The 20,071-nt window shown below is 42.3% G+C and overlaps 1 long non-coding RNA gene across 1 annotated transcript; it reads left to right on the top strand.

Annotated features, from left to right (window-relative positions):
- The first annotated feature begins 1,454 nt into the window (after positions 1 to 1,454).
- LOC124983385 (uncharacterized) lies at positions 1,455 to 17,411 on the top strand. The gene is made up of 4 exons (XR_007108420.1): positions 1,455 to 1,709; positions 4,633 to 4,836; positions 14,495 to 14,539; positions 16,417 to 17,411. It is a non-coding gene; the product is annotated as an uncharacterized LOC124983385 (long non-coding RNA).
- Positions 17,412 to 20,071: the final 2,660 nt, after the last annotated feature.

Here is a 20,071-nt window from a genome sequence, read left to right on the forward strand (position 1 = left end):
GATCCTGACCATACAAAAATATCTCAGATTTCCTTAGCTACTCATACTGTAAGGGAGCTGAGAAATGTTGGGTTTTAACCAGGCACATCACCAGGTTGGACTTGTTTTACTGAGGAGGAAGAAACAGAGTGAATATTAAGCTGGAAGCTGACAGTCTGCAGGAGCAAAGGTGAGTCTGGGAAAGGAGACAGAGCCTTAATCATGCCCCACATCCTCTGAAGAATCCCTTGCCCACATCAGCCTCCCATGGCCTCTGAAAGCCAATGACCTTTATATCTTTGCTCTAGATACAAAGTAAAGATGCAGATTTTCAATAAACCTATAAGAAGTGATGTATTGAGATAGCTTTTGTCGTCTTTAACAAGGTCAGATAAAAAACAGTTGCAGTGGTACATGCCTATAATCCCAGTGACTTGGGACGCTGATGCAGAAGGATTCTAAGTTCAAGGCCAGCCTCAGTAAATTTGCTAGACCCTGTCTCAAAATAAAAAATTTTAAAAAGGGCTGGGGATGTAGCTTAGTGGTTGAGCACTTGCCTAACATGTGCAAGACCCTGAGTTTAACCCACAGTAGCCCCCCAAACAGGGAACGGGGGCAGATTATAACTATACTGCCACCCCTCAAAATATTTTTGGAATTTAGATCTAGAAGAAGCAGATGTCTTCCCTTACAACATATACAGGAAGTTGCAGGCAGGGCTAGGGATGCCTTAGAAATTTGTCGTCTCTAAGTAGAATGTGCAGCAAATTCGTCTCCACAGCCCACTTAGGCCATTCTTCCCAAAGACTTCTTCCATCATTGTGGGGACACAGATTCTCTTGTGACATGTCAACAGCCCTGGCCAGTGGACACAGGATAGACAAGAAACAGCTGGGTTAGGAAACTGTCCTGGCGCAGCCCAGTGGCCTCTCCTGACTGTCATCTCTGGCCCGACCTTCTGCTCTTTTACACTATGTGATGCATCCCAAAGCCAAAGCGAGGATGTAGCGGAGAACAGACCTGAACAGAAATTCTCTCTATACTTCCCTTGAAAAATTCAGCCTCGGTTCCTTTTGCCTATGTGACTGCTCACAATCCCTCCCAATATAAACCAGGCTTCCAGGCTTGCCCTGGGTTCTCACCTGGCTGGCCTGGGTCTCTACTTCCAAATGACACTTAACCTCCTACCCATTCTTAGGTCCCTTCACTGAGTAAACTGCGGGGTCCAACTTTCAAAAGTAAATCTTTTTTTTTCCCCTGAGATTACGCTCTATCATCTCCATCTGTGTGGCTCTCCAGCCCTCCCTGAGGGTTGCTGGGCAGACACCTGTGAGCAGGTGCCATCCATAAGTACATTACAGGCCTCCAGCCTGAGCTCCAGCCACATTCGTCCCTGGGCCTGTCATGTGCTCTCTTGCTATTTATACTGCTTTGGGTCAGCTACTTGATACTTAATAAAATTTGCCTCCAGGCTGTCCTGCAGGGAAAATGACCTATCTGGGGACAATGCTGTTCCAACTTCACAACCTCTGACGATTGCCCAATGTCCTCTGGAAAGGGCTCGAGCGAGGGGAAGGTTCGTGCCACTTCCTGGCATTTAATGGCACCAAGTGCTTTAGTGTAAATATAATTATAGCCCTTGCTTTCAGGAGGCCTCTGCAGCCAACCTCTCCCACATGGGATCAACTGGAGACAGCGTGAGCCATGTGGAAATTCGGCCTCTGCTCAAGGTCAGTACGTGTGGGGTCTGCCAGCCACGATTTTACCAACCTTTCAGTTATTTCAGAAAACCAGATGAGAACGTAACACAGGCAAGAGTGGATCTATGGGATGGAAATAATGAGCCACTTATAACCCAAAATGAGACTGCCAGGAAAAACAAACACGCAAAAAGTACATTTTATCAGAAGCCTTTGCTGCCCAAGGCTAGTGGGGCACAAGGTACTGAGTGTTCGGCTTCCCCGGCCAAGAGCTACAGTAAGGCGGCCTGTCCCTCCTGTCAGCCTGCTCAAGTGGCCTTAACCACCTGGTGGCAAAGAGCTTTTGTGCAGTCTGAGTGTGAGCTGGGTGGACGTCTCACATTTTTGATAGCGACGCGGAGTTGCATTGCGACACTTCACAAGTGCGTAAAGCTTGCGCAATTCCGGGGCACCAGGGTCTGCCCATCAGTGGCTTGTCCCCAACCTGCGGCTTATGTAATGTGCCATCAGGCCCTCCAGGGTCTCCTCCGAGCCTTTGAAAGAATGTTCAGGCTCTGAACTTGGCCCTGGCTGTGGGCAGTGCTTTGCCCCAAAGGTGTGTGGAATGACGGCTGTCAGCACCTGCTGGAGAGAGAGACAGAAATGCCACAGGCTGATCCTCTTGTGGCACCAGTGCAGAGGAGGCTGGTGACAGGCCCCAGATGGCCGTGGCCCACCCTGAAGCACCCTACAGGGTGGAAGAATGAAGACTGTCAAGCTACGGAGGTGTGGCCAGAGCCTGAATGGGGGCCGCTCTCCTGGGTAACAAACATGAAATGGCTTTCCCCAAAGTGCCAGTCCCAGCAGGAATGCTGTTTGTGGTTTGGGCAAAGGTCTCTGGTCTGTTGACTGGCGACTTGGCATAGCGCTGTCGTCCTCGGGCTTACCTGGAATGAAGTTATAAAGTAGGTCAAGTGTGTCTGGTGCCCTCTCACCTCCAGTCTCTGCCCTGCTGCCCGCCTCCCTGCTGGGCTGTTTCCACCCGGGCTCCCAGGCACTCCGAAAAGCTTTGAGCACCTGCTCCTGCCAGGTGCTGTGCCAAGTGCTGGGCACCAAGCAGGGCTTTCTCAGCACCTGGTGGCCCCCTGCAGAGCACTGGGCCTGTCCTCCCTGGGCCTCCTCTCCTGTCACTCTCAGCCCCACCATGTCCCCCAACTACCCCTCCCTCCAGTTACTGTCTATGACACATTGCCTCTCAACCGTGGAGGTGGGACCGTTTCTTTATAGTTCTCATCATAGTAAACTCACAGATTGTCCTTATAAAAGGATTGCTCTCAGCAATCATGGGTTCCTCTCAGGAGTCCCTGTACATTGAAAAGTGAGTTCCACGTGTTCCACAGAATGGACAAGGCACCCGTGGGGAATTCGCATCAGGAGAGGACAGGAAAGTACCATATTGTCTGAACAGAGCCTTAGCAATGTCACCAGATAAATGAGTTACCCCTTTCACCTCTTCAGTTATTGGTGAGGAATGTGATCATGGTTGAGGGGACAAACTCTGGAGCTGGACTACCTGGGTTCCAATCCTTCTATGCAAAATAGTGATCTAAGAAAGCTACTTGATCTTTGCTTCTTCTCTTGCTCATATGAAAAGAGAGATGGTAGAAATATCTAAGTGCGTCTCACAGGATGCTGGGGGATTAACATAAATTATTATGTATGAAATCTTTGCAATACTGGCATGCATAGTAAGCAGCCTATAAATATTAAAGTTCATTTTTCATGAAACCAACTCAATGCTTTCTACTTTGCAGTCGAATTTTCGTGATAGTCGTATTCAAACGAGACAACTTGTTATTCAGCCTGCAATTTCCTCATCTGCAAAATAGGAAGTAGTGAATGAATGAGGATGTGGGAGCAGAGGATCAGTCAGGTGACCACCTTCTGGTCTATGATCTCCACTGGCTCCGTGACCTTGAGCAACTAACTGCACCTTTCTTCAGCCCAGAGGTTGAACTTGGTCTGCATTTCCCAGACTCAGGCCATTCAAATGATGCTTGCAGACTCTTTGCCATGTCCCCATTCCACATCTTCTCTACAGCTACTTACTTAATGCTTTCCTTTAGATAATCTTTAAATCATCCAATTTGGTAACCTCATGTACTCAGGGTTTTGATATGCTAGGTCTGGATTTTTCTAATGAAATTTTAAGCTGTTTATATGCAAATCATCTTTCATGCCATCAATGATGTTTACACACTATTTTAGGAAACTCTGGTTTAAATGTTTGCTGTGAATCCAGCCAGCTCTAAAATCCTCTCTGTGCTGTTACGTAATTTTCATGTGCCTATTTAACTTTGGATGTGTTTCTTATTCTGTTTCTTTCTTTTTTTCTTTTCTTTTTTTACTCTTGAGGCATAAACGGTGGCTTCTAATTCTTTGGGTATCCAGCACATAGCAGAGTGTTTGATAAGTCATTTAATTTAAAATTATAAATATAGCATAACTATATGCACCTGTGTGTGTGTAGCAATATATCACACACTGACCCCTAGACCAGAACCTAAATGCACATCTCTTTTCTGCACATGGGTGTTGCTGTTTTCCTGCGGTGGCGGTTAACTAAATGAGGGGAAGCGTGTGAAGTCCAGGCCTTAAGTGGGCACTCAGGAAATGTTGCTTTCGCTGACCTCCTTCCCTTTCCTGTGCCCCTTTGTTGGGGAACAGTTTTTTTGTCCATGTGAAAAGCAAGCCTATTTCCTAAAGAGTGTGTAGCCCGGGCTATTGTGGGGCCAGAATAACTGTCCTCAACCCTAAAAGAAATTCCATTCCCAGATCCAGAAAGGATCTAAGAAAGGAAGGAATTATATTTCTAAATATCCAAGAGGTCTGGAGAAATTGGTAATCTACTCAAAGTTCATCAGCAAAAATGTAATGTATACTATAGTCTCACGACACCATCCTGGGTCCACAGCCTGAATGCCTTCTCAATCAACCAGCGTTTGTTCAGCATCTTCCTGGTGCTTTCTGTGCCAATACTCTTGGGAGACCCGGATCTGAATGAGATCATCAGACTGGAAAGAGACTTCTAGAAGATTGTGAGCATCCTGGAAGCAACGGATATGTCTTCCTCCTCTTTGCACCCCCAGCACTCAGCAAAAGCTCACACCTGTGGCAAGTAGGCATTAAATATCTGTGTTGTAAATGAATGAATGAGTAATTCCAATCCAGCACTTAAGGAGCTTACAATCTGGAAAGAGAGGTGGCATAGGCCAAGGAAGGGTTAATTATCAGTGCACTTGACATGACAAGAGATAACACAGGCCAATAGAAACATTAATAGAAAGGTTAAATAAAGTTCTCACTGTCATGAACCCTCCCCCAGAGCAGCCAGGGTTGATTCAGTGGCAGGTCTCAGAAAAGAATGTGTGTTGGCTGCTCTTCTGTACTTATTTTTCCAGCCATGAGCCCTGCTTCAGAAAGGAGTTGCTAGGTTGCTGTCATGTGACTGGTTTCTAAAGGCCACCGAGTTTATTGGCTGCTGGGAGTGAGCAGGGTATTATTTAATGTAAATAAATCAGTGGGTGTTTATCCTTCTAAACACGCTTATGACATCCACAGGCAAAAGAAGGGCAGTAATGACTCCTTAAGAGCTATGGAATCGCAATACAGAAGAAGAGTTGGAAGGCTTTAATTAAGGATTTTATAGCCTTTCAGGCAGGGTGCCCCTCAACACGAAAGGGCCTTTGGCATGACTTTCTGGGGAGAAGCACTGCTCCCTAGTTTCCAAACTGCTGGCACAAAAATAGCAATTCAAATCAATGTTCTCTATTATTCATTAGATACCAAAATACTCTTCCCAAATATACACTTAACTGAAAGGTGCCTTCTTCCATGGAGTTTTAAATCATTTTTAGTTCATGAATCAGACCAGATATTTCAGTCTATTCCATTGAGCACAGATACCACCAGCAGCAAAATCTAAGTACTTGGAGGGAATGACATTACCATTATTTTTTTTCTTTGGTGAAAAAATGATTTATATACCTGGTCAATAAAAATTTCAAACAGTGCCAAACGGTATAGAGTAGAAGTCAATTTCTATCGACCTCTAGAACCCAGGTTCCCATTCTTCTCCATAGAGGCATTCACTGTTGAGTTTCTTGGGCATCCATCTAGAAATATCCAATGCACGTGCAACTATATTTGCATAGCAACACCCTTCCACATGCTCTTTCTTATGTTCCTTAGCAAAACTTAGCACACATTGAGGGGTTTGCTGCAAATCCATGCAGCTGCACTATTTTCCATAATATGAATGTCCTATAATTTACCCAGCCCCTCCTGATAGACATAATGGTGGTTTCCAAATTCTTACTCCCACAAACATATTTTTAGCACATATGTATGAATAGAACTATGGAATGGATTCCTTAAAGTAGAAAGGCAGAGTCAAAGGACACGTGCATATGGATTCTGTTAGACGTGGCCAAATGGTGACAGTAAACTTTTAATGAGAATTCTCAAAAGTAAAGTGTTCATGCCAGAAACAAAGTGAAGACAGTGTTTTATTTTAAACTTGAATACCTCAGTCAATCTAGCAGTAAATTTATTTATGAAACTCGTTTGCTAATGTCTTGCCCACCTAAAACAAACACACACACACACACACACACACACACACACACACTGTTATAAACTCATTCAAAATATACTGTGACAACAGCTTACTAAATAAGGAACTTTCCAGAAGCTTCTTACCACTGAATTGCGTGAGTGCTTGTTGCAACCGGGTTAGCTTACCAATGCCACACTCTCCACTCTGTCCTTTCTGTGTTTACTACCCTTTTGTGGTCCTGTTCAGTTAACACCACTACCTTATTTGTCTTTTGTAACCAAAGGTCACTTTGTGACCCTGCCCCCTCTCTGGCCTCAACACCCACACAGACGGCCAGGTCATCCCCCCTCGGTTCCCCCACAGAAGCCTTGGAGTATCAGCTCAGGCTGGTGAGAAGATCTGAACACAAGGGAACTTTGACAGAGTTTGCTCTCACCTGTGGGGTAAACTTGTGAACAGAGAACCTTGTGTTCACTCTTGAGCTGTCACTTCCCTTACGGGTTCCTTCTATTCAAAAAAAAAAAAAAAAAAAAAGTGGAGACCCAGAACATTCTCCAGTTTCCGTAGTGTTTACCCAACAGCTCTGTGCTACAGTCCCCTGTCTTGCCTTCTTTCCTGTTTGCCTTTGTAACATGAGAAACAGTGCGGAGGTTTGATGTTTGTTTTGTAACCAGCTGTAACCATTTTCTTCTCTCTGCCTCTGACTACAAACTCATTACCTTCCTGGTAACCCCTGAAAACCGACATCTGGCCAAGTTGAGACTGAATGAAGTCATTTTGGTGCCATTGGTGACAGTCAATTAAGTAACTCTTCTCCTTACAATCAGAATGGGTTGCAAATGCAGGAAGATGGCGGAATCCCTACTTAGAATATTTTCTGGTTCCATGAATTCATGAAATAATGTCTATAATATGAATAATCAAGAAGCCTCATTTTTTTTACATTTACCTCAAAATCACTCTCAAAGAACCAGAGACAGGATGAAAAACATTTTTTTAGACTCTCCGAAAAAGCTATTTCAACATCACCATGCTGTGAGCTATTTAAGTCCCCACTTATAAAAGTAAGAATAAGAAAAGCACTGCAGTATGTGGCCATTGTGTTGGTGACCTGCAAGCTCACGTGAGTCCACCACCTGCCTGTGGGAGTCTGGAAGCTGGTACTATTACTTTTGGTCATAGATATCACCATAGAAGCCACCAGAAAGCAGGACCCCAGCTCCTAGGAGAAGGGACTAGAATGGACAATAGGTGGGAGGGACCAAACTATTCAAAACCAAACTCCAGAAATCTTGAAAGAAAAGCTCCCGACCAACTCCCTCCTCACAGCAGAGAGGTTTCAATATTGGTTTCTCACCCTGGGGCACTTATAACAAATGCACAAGTGTAGCTTTGGCAAAGGATTGCTTTACTGAGTTCTCTCTCCTTTTATTCAAATAAGAATGTATCAGGGTAACATGAATGGTGTGAATCTACATTGTGCGCAACCACAGAAATGAAAAGTTACACCCCATTTGTATACAATGGATCAACATGCAGTCTGCAAAAATAAAAATTTAAATTAAAAAAAAAAAAGATGGTGGATCGAAGATAGAAAAAGCCAAGATTTGATAATAAAAGGAGCCACTGAAATAGTCTGGAAAAAAAAGAATGTTATCAGGGGACTGGGGTTGTGGCTCAGTGGGTAGAGCACCTGCCTAGCATGCGTAGGGCCCTGGGTTTGATCCTCAGCACCCCAGAAAAATAAAATAAAGGCAGTGTGTCCACCTAGAACTAAAAATGTATATATTAAAAAAAAAAAAGAAGAAGAAGAAGAAGAAGAAGAATGTATCAGGGGTATCTTCTGAGCCAGACTTTCAGGAAGGTGTTGCACAAACACTAAAAGTCATCCATTCTGCCCCATGGTGGGCCCTGTAGTAGGCGCACATTGAATATTGTGAAATGAATGACTCATTGAAGGCATTCATGCATGAATAAATTAATGAAACTTTCATTAGGTTAGGGGAAAAATATAGGTTTGAGTTTCTATCATCTACAGGAGTGATGTGTACAGAATATAGTGTTAGTGACCACCCAGGGTAGTAGGGAAAGACCTTAGGCTTTCAGCGACAAGCAAATGGATAATGGGCACATGAATAGGGGAAAAATAGATGTTTAAAGGAGATTAGCAAAAGACCATAGCGTGAGCAAAGATCAGCAGCCTTCAGCCCTTGGCCCAAACCCAGACTGCTACCTGTTTTTATTTTTTTCTCTCCCTTCTGAGGGGCCGGCGATTCGAATCCGGGTCCTTGTGCATGCTGGGTGAGCGCTCTCCAACAAGAGCCATTTCTTCAGCTGCTGCTACCTGTTTTAATGAATAAAGTTTTTTTTTTCTTTTGCAATTTTTATTTTTTTATTATTATTTTTATTTAGCTTTTAATTTTTTACAGACTGTATTTTGATTCATTGTACACAAATGGGGTACATCATTTCGTTTCTATGGTTGTACACAATGTAGATTCATACCATTTGTGTAATCACACATGTACATAGGGTCATGATGTCTTTCTCATTCCACCCACTTTTCATCCCCCCTCCCTCTCATTTCCTTCTACGTGTTCTAAAGTTCCCCCATTATTCTCTCATTCCCCACCCCCACCCCATTATATATCATCCTCCACTTATCAGGGAAAACATTTGGCCTTTGGTTTTTTGGGCTTGGCTTATTTCACTTTGCATGATATTCTCCAATTCCATCCATTTATTTGCAAATGCCATAATATTCTTCTTCTTTATGGCTGAATAGTATTCCGTCCTGTATATATACCACAGTTTCTTTATCCATTCATCTGTTGAAGGGCATCTAGGTTGGTTCCACAATCTAGCTATTGTGAACTGACCTGCTCTAAACATTGATGTGGCTGTGCTACTGTAGTTTGCTGATTTTAGGTCCTTTGGGTATAAACCGAGGAGTGGGATAACTGGTTCAAAAGGTGGGTCCATTCCAAGTTTTCTTAGGATTCTCCATGCTGCTTTCCAGAGTGGCTGCACCGATTTGCAACTCCACCAGCAATGTAAAGTTTTATTTGAGCACACCTATACTCATTCATTTACACTTCATCACTAGTGTTTTCACACTGCAACAGCAGCACTGAGCAAAGAAATACATGACCTGGAAAACCGAAATACTATTTGGCTCTTTACAGAAGATGTCTGCCAACCCCTAGCCCAGAGGTACAAAAGATCTGGATGGTTAGGGTCCTGTAGAAAAGACTACTAGCTGGAACTTGTTCAAAAAGGGCTCAGTGAGAAATGAGACAGAAAGGTGAACAGGTGCCAAACCCTGACCCCTCTTCTATACCATGCTAAGGAATTTGGTCTTGTTCCTTTAGGAAATAGATAAGAACAGTTTTGTGTTTACGCCTGGCATGGAGATAGGTAAGAGTTTCAAAATTATAACAGACAACTCTCGAACTTCACCTGTCACAAATAGCTTGATTCAACAAACACTGGAGAGCTTAATGCTCGTCCTTATGCATCTTGCTCTATGCTTGGGAAACGGACCTGGCACGCAGAGGCACTCAATCAATATTTATTGAATTAAGGAATTAAGGAAGGATAAAGACAATATTTTAATAGCATCATTGTTAAAAGGTCTCCTGATCAGGCTGCCTCTGTTATAAAACAATAGATGAGATTCCCACTGGTTCCTGTTTCCACACTCATAAGTACCGAGGTCCAGGCATTATCAGGTTAATAGTGAAATAAAAGCCAGAGAGAAATTCCTCCCCTTCATCTCTGGTGCCAACATCATCAAATACCAGTCACTGGCCAAACCTGTGTTTATTCTGTGCCCTGTGGCCTAATGAGAGGGGATGGGACAAGAAGCAGTTGTGCTAATAACTGTCATAAAAATAATATCTCTTGGCTCCATGTGACATCTTTTGTTGGAAGATCTTGAATCGTTTTTCCCTCTTGCATAACCATCAGTTCCACCATTTTATTTCCACTAAAGGAGAAGCCAAACCATTCAGAAAGGTTGTGACTTGCTCAAGGTCACTAAGCAAACCAGAAAAGCAATTTTTAAAAGCTCAGAAGGTGATCAGGATGTATAAAATCCTTGTCCTTCCCAGCCTAGCATGGGCTGGGTTCATGAGTCAGAAAGTAACCCAGCATTATTCAAGCTCAGTGTCTCTTAAAAATGAGTCATGCTAGAGGAGACTCAGGGCGCACGGGTCTATGTCCAGCTCATGTTTCCAGTGTGACACATGTTGTCCTCGTCTATAAGATTTCAACACCTGTCACCAAAGCCTATCACAGATGGAGCCTCTTCGAAGGCTCAGTCAACAGGAGTGGAGGGTTCTAGCTTGGGGTGTCTGTCCTTCCTGGCCATCACCCAGCTGTCACTACTTACAAAGTCAGGCCTCCCCAGTCCTGTGTCCACTAGGAGCCCAGGGGTAGGGGAGCCACAGCCTCCAATTGGTCTGGGCCAATCCTGGCATTTCCCCTTTTGACCCAACATAGTTTCTAATGAATCTTTCTTTTATTCTAAAAATATGTCCCAGTTTGGACCACAAACCCATGATATGGTCACTCTAGTTCTGACAAACCAGGAGACATCTATGCTGAATCCAAAAGTCTTCTTCTTTTTCTCAAAATTGTTCTATCTCTGTCACTTTGTTTTACAGACCAGACTCCTGCCAGTTCAAGGATCTTCTCTGAGAGGTGAGCCGGCCTCTTCACAAGCGCTCCTGAGAGTCTGCACATTGCCTACATCAGTAACAGCTGGTTACTATTTGGAAAACACTTCCTTACCTTGCACGGAAATCTGCTTTCCATGACTTTCAGATGTCAGTCTTAACTTTATTCTGAGGAAGTGGAAAAGTCAATTCCCCTTCCCGTTCCTAAGAGGAACCCTGTTCTCCAATCCAAATGTCACCAGTCAGGAACAAATTATAGCACAGAATTTAAGAAAGTGGCTTTGGAGTCAGACAGCCCTGGATTCTGGTCTCACCTGTCACTCCTTACCTAGGTGAGCTTTGGCAAACATTTTTCTAATTGTCCTTATCTTGTCTATAAATATTGAACAGACATTAGTTACTGGAGGTAGGTGCTGCTAGTTACATAGCCAGCAGCCAGCCATCTTTCTTTCTTACTAAGCAAGAGTCTCACTAAACACTCTCAGACTACTCCATTACAACTAGACTTGGTCACGCAACGCAGTTCTAGAACATGAGATGCAAGCGGAGGTACCAGTTGGAGTTTCTGAGAAAGCTTGTTAGAGGGCATGTAATCAGCTTGCAGTTACCTTCTTAGTTTTTATCTCTTATCCTTTTCCTACTTCCTACTTCTTACCAAAAAATCAGTTGTGACAACTGAAATAGAACAGTCAGTTGTGAACATGAAGAAATCTTTTAGCAAAGGAACCTGGTTCCTGATGGCATCAAGGGCCCTATGTTTGCCGTATGTACCTACAGCTAGATTTCTTATTCCATGAAAAAAAAAAATCCCTCATGTGATCAAACCATTGAAGTTGAGTTTCGGCTACCTCTAGTCAATACAATCCTAAATGACATACTAGAAAATTGTTGTGAACATAAAATAGTTAGTATAGTGCCCAGCATGGAGGAAATACACTGCGAATGGTTTTTTTATTATCCCAAGGACAATAATGATGATGATGTAGTAGTAGAATCATTGCCATAGACCTTAGAGGTTGATTTCTAATTAAATCATTGTAGCACGAAACTACAACAATCCTCAGGTCTAATAGCATTTGTACAAGAATACCTGTGATCTCTCAAATACATGCATGTGCGCACATGCACGTGTGCGCACATGCACGTGTGCGCACATGCACGTGTGCACGTACGTGCACACACACACACACCCCTTGGTTGCAGATGTTTGGACAACTGCATCTCTGTTAGTGGCTCATGAACCGGATTTTTAAAGCATCAGATCCCAGAAACACTGAGAAATGAAATTCCCTGTCAGAAAGCAAGCTCCTGTCTGTTTCGAAGGCCCTGCCTGGTTTCCTTTCTGGACAGAGACTCCATCCATGCTGTATAGTGTACTTCCAGGAAGTGTCCACCTCACTGAGTGGCACAAAGCAAAGCACAGCACTTTAAGGATATCATTATTTCATGAGAACAGAGTTTCTGCTGAGAAACCAAAACCACACCTAAAACGGGCTGACCACAGGAACACATGTTCAAACACAGTAACTGGGAAGAATAATTAGCTTTCCATAACCTAAGAACCACTGGCCAAGATCTGACAGGATGGGACGGGCCACTCACTCTTCCCTGGAGGCCCCACCAGGCCCATCCAATCCCCACTCCAAGTCTGCAGATATAAACAGTAGCACAATTTAAAACCAGCCAAATGAACAACCTGTGAGACTTAGAGTCAAACAGACCCAGGGTTCAAGTCCCAGGGAGTCACTTAAAAGAAGCTGAGTAACCTTCCGCAATTTTCTCTTAAGCTGCAGTCTTTTGCATCTGTAAAATGGAGAAAGGAATATGCATTTCCCACGTTTGCAGAGGTTAGAAAAAGACAGTGTGGGTGACTTTGGTGGCACAGAATTATCTTCAGTCTCTCTTCTTTCCCTATCAGCGGGATGGTCCTGGCTAACTTGCTGTGTCCATCCTTCAGGTTCAAGGAGTGAACCCAGTTAGGGTCACTGCCACTGACTGCAGCTTTCCGCCTTCTGCCCTGTGAGTCATCACCCAAGTTTTGGGTCACACTTGGGGAGCCAAAGCCTTCCCTGAAGCTGAGGTCATAAAGCTGAAAAAGACAAAGCTCTGCTTGCAGAGAGCAGGTTTGGTGGGTGTTGAGCAAAGCTACCCCTCAGTGGCCAGCCTACCTTTGGGTATGGGAGTCCCCAGGAAACCCAGCAAGAGAGGCCTGGCCCATTCAGCTCTCCCAGCCCCCACAGCCAAAGATCACACCTGGACCAAGAGCTCAGGAATGGAAAGCTGCTTCTCCCAGACACTCTGGACACAGCACCCTCGGGACTCAGTCTCGGTGAGGGTAGAATATGACAGTCACAAGATTCACACCTCGAGCCATGAGATGTAAGCTTCTTGCCCCATGCCCTGGCAGAGTCGTTGGTGGTTGGTGCCATAGCTGCGTGGTGCACACCTCTGTGCTGCAGGAAGTACCACTATTATCCCCACCTTTCTTTTTTTTATTTTCAAATCTTCGGTATATCCAAGTACATCATCAAGCAGGGTCTGTAGATATGGAGACTGGCTGAATATTTATACAAGATTTCTCTGGAGTTCCATAAGCTAACAACTTAAAACCATGAGTTTTAGGCTTTATATATTTAGGCTCTATATATCATGACTCAATACAAAATGAGTTTTGTCACAGAAGATAAGAACAGATGAACTAGTAATAGCAAACAGGCAGCATGAACTGTTTGGCAGTCTCTGTGCTCAGCATTTTAATTTCCATTATTATTACTCTCATTTAAAAAAAAAAAACCTGATGCTTCTTGGTATATTCTAGGTAGTATTCCCTTGTGGGTTTTAGATATAAACCTTTTCTCATTTGTCATCTTTTTGCTATTTTGGCTTATGGGGTCCATCCTTTCACAGAAATTCTTAATTTTTAAAATGCAGTCAAATCTATTACATTTCCAGCTTTGTGGTTTGGCCACCAAGAATCTCCTTTAACACCTCCATTATCTTCTCTTAGCTTTATAATTTTACTTTGGCACTGAATTTCTGTTCTGTGTATGCTTGTGACAGTGAACCAACCTGCTTTCCTTCATATATTAATCCTCCATATCCACAGGTTCTGCATCCACAGTTTCAACCAATCACAAATCAAAAATACTGGGGGGGGGGAAATGCATCTGTAGTAAATATATATGAGCTTTTAAAAATTATTCCCTAAATAAAAAGCTTTAACTACTTATGACTTTTACATTGTGTTAGGTATTATAACAATCTCAACATGATTTAAAGTATAGGGGAGGATATGCCCAGGTCATGTGCAAATACTACACCAGTGTATATATGAGATGTGAGCATTCTCAGATTTTGCTCTCTTGCCAATTCCCCAAGGATATTGAGGGGTGGCTATAATGAATGGTTTCCCCACTTGCCACTTATTGGATTTTAGGTAATCCATCTTTTCCCCCCTGATTTATGGTGCCCTGTTTATCCCAAAGCTGGTTCCCATACAGGCTTGTGTCTGCTGCTGACTCTGGGTCCCTTTTCCACAGGTCTATTTGACTGCGTACCACTTCCAAACTGGTTTATCCAGGAGGGTGAGTTTTTTTCAAAGTAGACTAAGGCATATGAAACTTTATTCCTTCATTTACATTTTAGAATAAGTATGGCAAGTTCTTCAAAACAAAATGCCTCGCTATAATTTCTTTTGAAAAGGCATTGAATTTTAGGTTAATTTTTAGATAACATATTTACATGCCAAAGACATATCTCTCCATTTATTCAGATTCTTTCAAATGTACAACTTGGTTTTAGATTTTCTCAGAAAAGTCTTTGTGAGGTTATTTCCTACATACTTCACAGTTTGAGAATAAAGATACTTTGATAAAGTTGATAGACATTTTTAATTGATCAGATATTCACCATCTTTGCTGATGTTTCTTCCTTTAGTTTATTATCTGTTGATTAAATCTGCCCTTCTCATCTTTTTCTTTTTTCTTGACTTTCTGTCTTGGCCAGAAACTTCAGTGTATGAAATAATAGTTAATTATTATTAAACAGTAACAGTAAAAAGAGGGTATATCTAAACTTGCACTTTAAATCACATTGTATGACCCTTAACTGTTTACAAATAGCTTGTCTACTCTTCACACCATTTATATTTCCTGATAGACACCCTCCGGGGTGGAGAGAACAGACACTGGACCATTTAACAAGTCAAATTCAGTGTGGTTGGGCCTGGGAGGATCACATGACTAGAAAGAAACAAAATTTATATTCACAATTTTTTGTTGTTGCTGTTTTGGGGGGTACCAGGGATTGAACTCAGAGACATTTGGCCACTGAGCCACATCCCCAGTCCTAATTTGTATTTTATTTAGAGACAGGGTCTCACTGAGATGCTTAGAGTCTCGATTTTGTTGAGGCTGGCTTTGAACTCGAGATCCTCCTGTCTCAGCCTCCCAAGCGGCTGGGATTATAGGTGTGTGCCACCACACCCGGCTTCACAGTTTGTTTGTTTGTTTGTTTAATTAAAAACTTTATTTTTATATTTTATTTAATCTCATTTACTTCCCAAGTTATTTGACCATAGATTCTTTTTATATTCACAATTTCTAAGCTTCAAAGTTTCTCACTACGCCAGGCTGACTTACATCTAGTCAAAATATTTAGAACTACGTGATTTAACCCAATAGCTAAGTGAATTTTAATTGAAACCTCATAACATTCTAAAAAAGATGATCTGATACAATCCTATCTTCTTGTTGTTGTTCAGTTCTGTTTTGTTTTGAGACAGTCTCACTATGTTGCTCAGGCTGGCCTCAAACTTCGGGCTCAAGTGATCCTCCTACCTCAGCCTCCCAAGCTGTTGGGAATGTTGGTAAACCACACTAGGCCCAGATGATCCTACCTTTTTTCTTTTCTTTTCTTTTCTTTTTTGTACTAGGGATTGAACCCAGGGGCACTTAACTCTGAGCCACATCCCCAGCCCTTTTTATTTTTATTTTGAGACAGGATTTCGCTAAGTTGCTTAGGACATCTCTAAGTTAGTGAGGCTAACTTTGAGTTTGCAATCCTCCTGCCTCAGCCTCGGGAGACACTGGGATTACAGGTATACACCGGGATTACAGGTGTGCACCACCGCAGCCAGCTAAACTTACCATTTTCAAAGAAAACTATGTGCCAGCTGATATTGAGTTCTAAATTTCTTTAAAGTTTAAGAGCCATATGTTCATATTAATTATTAGTTATGTAGCTCTAATAAGAATTTTGGTCTATACAATGCCTAAGCAGTTAATTGGGTCAGTCTAAGTAAACAGGTCATTTCTATGAAAGAGAGAGGAACTGAATGCAAAATAATTATCACACTGATTTTATTCATGTCTCCAATGCAGCTACGGCTTCTATTTGTTTGAACTTATTTAAACATTTAAAAGTTATAGTGAAAATGATATTACTATTCTATTATTTTCAGAAGGAAAAACTAAGACGACTGGGAAATGACAGACCTGTGGACAGAACTCATGAATTAAGGCCAAGCGTGGGCTACCGTTCTCTGTAATCAAGCCCAGGATCCACCTGCGGAAATCAAGGCCTTTTATTCTCACTGAATAGCACCTCAACAGACACACAAGCAGATAATTGTCATTGCCCCTTGAAAGACTCACCATCAGGGAGACACTGGGACATGTATTTGTTTCCAACAGTCAAGGGATTTTTTCCACTTGCATTTTCACTTAGGAAAGGTGCTAGGGACTGTCGTCTCTAAATGCTGTTGTTCCCTGGAATTTATATATTTATGATGATTTTAAAGGGGGTATCAGACTACAAGAGCAGGAAAGCCACCCAACCATGTAAAGGTGCTCAAATAAGACGAATCAAAATACATCAGGAGAGGAAACCAAAAACCAGCGGCCTCTCTTAAACTAAGCTTTGAAAACTAAATAATAAAGCACAATAATAAACCAAGTCAAAACCTTGCCTAACTGTGAAAAAATAAGGACAAAGAAACTCTAAATTCATCCTTGAACCACTGATTTTCTTTGAAATGGCACATGCTTTGTAATGAAATTTACAGGGCCTAACAAGTCTTATTGTTTATTTTTTGATTTTGTGTGGGAAGAATTTTAGGTACTATTTTAGACTCTTTTTAAATACCTTTATTTTATGTATTTACTTACTTTTATGTGGTGCTAGGGATCCAACCCAGTGCCTCACACATTCTTGGCATGCACTCTACCCCAGCCCCTCTTCCAGATACTTAATATTGTAAAATTGAGCTTTTAGTGAAATGAAGAGGGAAAATGATTCCAGACAGCACCATCATGGAGACAGTGATTTCTACTTCATCTCTTATTAGCAAAAGGGGAAACAAATCACCTCAACTGAAACTAAAACAGTTTCGACTGCAGAATATACCATGACAGCTAATCATGCACTGAATGTCTGCATTGAATAAATTTTCTTAGGAGGAGGAGGAGGAGGAGGAGGAGGAGGAGGAGGAGGAGGGGAGGGGGAGGGGGGAGGAGGGGGAGGAGGGGGAGGAGGGGGAGGAGGGGGAGGAGAAGAAAGAAAGAAAGCCCATGCTTCTTAAACTTGTGAACTTGCACAAGTTTATATTTGGCCAACTATTGTTCCCACACCTGTTCATTCAGACATTAGAGCTGAGCACTTGTAAAGCACATGAATATATCTATTAAGCAATGGATAAAAATAAGCCGAACTATTCTTGACATATCAAAACGATGTAACCAAATAGAAGATATTATCTCATGGGATAAAATAGTCCAATTAGTTGTTTCCTCACGTTCCGTGATGAGTTTATTCACTGTGTATAAAATAGCTGACCTTCATTCCAGAGACTGAGCAGTAACCAAATTCAATGCTACTTGCTCAGGGCCTTGAACGCTGGTTTCACTCCCTCTGAAGTGAAGCTTCTGCAAGAGCTGCGAGAGGCTGATACGTGGCACATAACAGAGGAGGAACATACAATTCTATGGGTGCTGCATAAGCCTCATGAGCTAATTGTGGGACAGGTGGAGCATCCCTAATGTGAAAATCAAAAAAAAATCTAAAAATGTTGAGCACCAACAGATGCCACAAATGGAAAGCTCCACCCTATGAGATAGTGCCTCGTGCACAAAATCATTTTAAAACTGTATGGAAATACCTTCAGGCTACCTGTCCAAGGTATATATGAAACATAAATGAATGTCACGTTTAGACTTAGATATAACCCCGCGATATCTCATTATGTATCTGTGAATATGCTCCCCCAAAATATGAAATCTAGAGCACTTCTGGTCCCAAATATTTCAGATAATAATGTTGTCCAACTCTTGGGAAGTGAAGTTCAGAGGCAAGGTGGAGAAGTCACTGTCTTTTGGAGTAAGCTTAAATACAAAATATGTCATCCTTACTAAAAAGTTTGCCAGGACAGCCAATGAGAAGGAGAATCAGTAGTGTCATGCCCCAAACGACTAGCTGTACTTTAGCCACATTGGCAGTGGGTTCCTCGAAAAACCCAGGTGTGGATCGTCTAACCATTATTCACAGTTTTTCATCTTGTTGTGATATTAAATTATTCATCCACATCTTGTGTTCTGCAACTTCGAAGTACTGTCCACTCTGGGTAAAATATGTTCCCCATCCCACTGATACTTGGGCTTGGCCTTCCAACCTCTGTTAGCATCTGAAATATTCCTGAACATGACACTTGTCTGATTTCATTTGGGCTCTTGTGTTTCTGTCATATGCTATGAAAATAGTGTGTTCCAGAAAGCTATTGGTCAAAAAAAGGACAAGGAACATACAAAAGAGACCTGAACCCTGGAATCCAGCCACATCCAGGTGAGTACAGGTGACCCACAGACCCTAATGGGAGTAATAAACACTATCAGTTCAAGCCAAAGTTGTGGGTGGTTGGCAATGTCATATTATTAGAGCAAAATGTCACCTCAGTGCCTTAACACATACCATTCCCTCGACCGGGAATATTCTTCCACCCACTCTGCCTGGTTAACTCCTACTCAGGTTGCAGATCTTCAAATCTTGCACCCAGTGCAGATGCTGCAGGCCAGATTAACCCCCTCTTCACATCCTGTGTTCCCTCTTCTCTAAGAGTCATCGCATTTTAATTATTTGCTCCTGTCATTCGACCAGAATGTGAGAGTCTTTAAGGACCAGAAACACAGTGTCTCGTTCCTTGGTATCTTTCCAGCACACGGCACACATGGCTAACAAAATAGAGTCAACGGACACCTGCTAAGTGACTTTTCAGAAAGGCGATGTGGTTCTACGCCTTGAAGTTTGGCTAAGAAACTTGGCTTTTTGAGTTTTAGTTCTCAGCCACTATAAAATGAACACAGTGAAACCTGTGTCCCGAGGAAATGAGCATTAACCATTAAATTGAACTTTACAAACATCTGACACAGCACATCAAAGCCATTTGGTCACCAATAGTTTTTATTATGATTAGAAAGAAAGATGTATCCATCCTCTGTCGGAGAAGGTGATTTGTTTTAAAGAGATACTTTGGCAAGTCAAAAAAGAAAAAACAAATTACGCTGTGTTGCCATTTATGACTGTTTAATTTAGGTGTTTCAAAGTATGCTTATTTACACATGTCCTGTGTTCCTTTTAAAGCAATTTAAGGGAGAATTCAGCTAAGGTTTGCAAGTAACACTTGGTTTATTTCAAACATTGGTCTTAAAGTGACTCCATCTTTTAAAAAAATAAATAAAATTTATTCTATTTTTTTAAAGTTCCTCCTTCTGATTGTTTTAGAGTTGGCACTTTTTTCCCCCAAAATGTCATTCTTCATTATTCTACAAGTACCTTTGCCATAGAAGTGTATTTCATTTAAATCAACTCTTTTTTTTTTCTTTTCAGTTGCTGATGGACCTTTGTTTTATTTCTTTACATGTGGTGCTGGGTCTCTCACCTGGTGCCTCACACATGCTAGGCAAGTGCTCTGCCACTGGACCACAATCCCAGCCCGGTCCTTTTCTTTTGTCAAAAGCAACACAGAGGCCAGGCTGTGGCACCATCCTCCATCCATCTGCAATCCCAGCCTTGCAATCCCAGGCTGAGGGAGGAGGATCATAAGTTCAAAGCCAGCCTTAGCAACT

This window comes from Sciurus carolinensis, chromosome 4 (genome assembly GCF_902686445.1).
Source record: "Sciurus carolinensis chromosome 4, mSciCar1.2, whole genome shotgun sequence".
Taxonomy (NCBI): Eukaryota; Metazoa; Chordata; class Mammalia; order Rodentia; family Sciuridae; genus Sciurus; species Sciurus carolinensis.